Here is a 3,023-nt window from a genome sequence, read left to right as displayed (position 1 = left end):
TTTATGGGGGGGGGGGCAGTAGAAGAGGGGTTTAGTAGATTATGGTATGGCTGTTTCTATAGCAATAAAAATATATTAGGTCACCCAATCAATCAATCAAATCAGTAAATCTAATGTTAACAGAAATTACATGAAGAAAATATTACCTCTGGTAGTAATTACAGAATGTGTGGATGCCTGCCATATACTGGACAGGTAACAGAGGTGCGCTTTGCTTATTGGATAACATGATATCTTTCTAAAATGATTTGTTTATTTTAGGGCAGACTAAAACACCACCATGTGTACAAGGTCATTTTCTTTGGTTCCCCTAACAGAAGATTCAGGAGTAAATTAAGTAAAATCACTTAATTCATCACATAAATGAATAAATGACAGACAGACAGACAGACAGACAGACAGATAGACAGACAGACAGATAGACAGATAGACAGATAGATAGATAGATAGAAAGATAGATAGATAGAGGTACTGTCGTGGCAGATATTCAGACTCGGGCCAGAAATTAAGTCCAAACATCTTGCCTACAACGTAACAAAAATACACCATTATAAGTGCTGAAGTCAAAAACTTCTCCCAAAAAGAAACGCAAAAGTCCGGCAGAGTTCCGTGCAAAAATTCCTTTAATGACTACATAGCGCAAAGCCTGAGTGGATCGCATGATCGCACTCCCGAACAAAGGTAGAACTCTCTTACTTATACCCCTCCAAAATGCTGACACAACACTACCCCGAACAAACTTTTCACCTTAAGTTTACGGAAAGTTCAGGGGTGTACAGTATCACACATACATGTCATACATTGTGCATGGGTTAAATATCGTTCGCCCCCCTGCACTCTCCTACTGGTTGTTATGAGTAGAGCTCGCCCTGTGTACGCGTTATCTTGCAGCTTCAAGGCCGACTTTGGTTTCTTTAAAAGGCCCAGGCTAAGGCAGCATGAGACACAGTGCAACAAAATGAGACACAGGGCAGCAAAAAGAGACATAGGGATACAGAGCGCACGTAGGGGGAATTCTGGTAGAATAGCTTCAGTATGTTAATATAGTTAAACTTGTTATTTTAAATGATATAAAAGTATTATGGTTAGGAATAACTTCAGTGTATTACTTGATTATGATTAAGGTTATATGAATACATGCTTTACAGTTTCAAACTCGTTCTCTCATCATGATGTCTACAACCCATAGGATAATTTTATACAACAGTACTTTATTGATCCCCAAGGGAAAATTCATAAGATATAATTGCATAATGGCAGAAGTGTGTGTTATTGCAGACTTGAAGCAGTGCACACACGTTTGAACAGACACACACACACATGCACGCACGTATGCATGCACGCACACACACACACATGCACGCACGCACGCACACACACACACACACACACACACACACACACACACACACACACACACACACACACACACACACACACACACACACACACACAGTAAACTGCCACAGAGTGACCGTCATACCATTGTAGAAATGTCCTATCTAAAATTAACACCTTCCAGACTCCTCAGGAGAAACATGCACTGTTGTGCTTCTATAGTTCCATCAGCATGTTGTGTGAAGGACAGATTGCAGTCGATTTCTGTGCTAAGGGATTTAGAGGTCTTGACCTGTAGCATCTGCCCTTCCAGCCTGAGTGGTTTTGAGAGAGGGTGTGGGAAGTCAGGTGTTCAGCTTGCCCCACAACCAGGCCATTTGGTTTTGCTGATGTTCAATTGCAGGGAGCTCTCCTTGAACCAAAGGACCACATGCCTTTATATGGACAGGGATTGCTCTGTCAGATGGGCCACCTAGGCAATTTCATCAGCATATTTGAAAAGGGACATTCCATTGTGCTTGCAGGTGATTTCATTAGCGTATGGAGAAAAGAATGGGTGACAAGACACAGCCCTGTTATTACCATTATTCAACCATTATTCAAAACAATGTTGCTGGATTTAGGACCCTACACTCTGACACGATGGAATCTGTTTTTAAAAGTTATGAAAGTTCTTAATCCTAAACAGCAGTGTTGTGCTGACTTTTAGTTCTTGGAGGTCGATGCAAAAGTATGTTCATATTTACTGTGTTAAAAGCTGGTGAACAATCCATGAATAAAATCCTGACGTAGGCCACTAGTTTGGAGCATCAAGATGCCTTTAGCCAGCCACTGTGTCCAGAAGATTTAGACTGGCATCCTCAGCTCCGTCTTTTGCCATACATGCAAACTGGAGTGGGTCCAGACTCTCTCCCTCTCTCCATACATTTGCAGAAGATCGAGGTAACTGCCACAGGCCTGAAATCATAAATGGCTTCAGCATGAGGATTCTTGGGAACAGGGATGATAGTTTTCTTCTTACATGCCAAGGGAACGGAGTTGGTATTCAGGTCGGGAAATAGTCTCTGGATAATGGTATTTTATTTCATTGATAAAACTACTAAGACAAAAATATAAAAGAGAGAAGAGATAATTGAACTGTCTAGTTTAATTAAATAGGTTACACTCAATAAAATATGAATTTGGGATCATTCGGGTACCTTATGCAGGTATTAGCAATGGGAAAACATATCAGTAATATACTTTGGAAAAGGACATGAATGAAGTCATTATTTTGATGACTGCAGATGTTCCCAGAAATTAAAATCACCTGTTTAAAATCTGCATCAAGTTCAAGAGGCATTAACATTCACATTAACATTCAATGCCGGCAGGTTAATGGTGACTCTCTTGTGTTCTCTTTTGTGGTTGCTTTTGTGACATCATGCATTCTATTTTGTGACATCACATCTAACCAACCAACCAATCACATTCAAGTGGAACTAAATGACTGGAACATTTCTAAACATATCATAGAACTCTATTGACAGGTTGCTAAGGAGATAAGATTGTTTTGCTTACTTTCACTAGAAGAGGTTCATTTCATGATACCAGAGTGGAGAGACAAGGTGGGAAGTTAGTTAGTTCTTACTGCTAATCTGCTAATTTTAATATATAGGCTATTACAATTATACAGAATAAATACT

The 3,023-nt window shown here is 39.8% G+C and overlaps 1 long non-coding RNA gene across 1 annotated transcript; it reads right to left on the bottom strand.

Moving 5' to 3' along the window:
* Window positions 1–1,552: 1,552 nt before the first annotated feature.
* Window positions 1,553–2,754, bottom strand: LOC121710982. Its single transcript, XR_006032201.1, has 3 exons — window positions 2,648–2,754; window positions 2,085–2,295; window positions 1,553–1,855 (listed from the first exon to the last, which is right to left on the bottom strand). It is a non-coding gene; the product is annotated as an uncharacterized LOC121710982 (long non-coding RNA).
* Window positions 2,755–3,023: the final 269 nt, after the last annotated feature.

Source organism: Alosa sapidissima, chromosome 6 (genome assembly GCF_018492685.1).
Source record: "Alosa sapidissima isolate fAloSap1 chromosome 6, fAloSap1.pri, whole genome shotgun sequence".
NCBI lineage: Eukaryota > Metazoa > Chordata > Actinopteri > Clupeiformes > Clupeidae > Alosa > Alosa sapidissima.
This window is presented reverse-complemented; position numbering and strand designations above follow the sequence as displayed.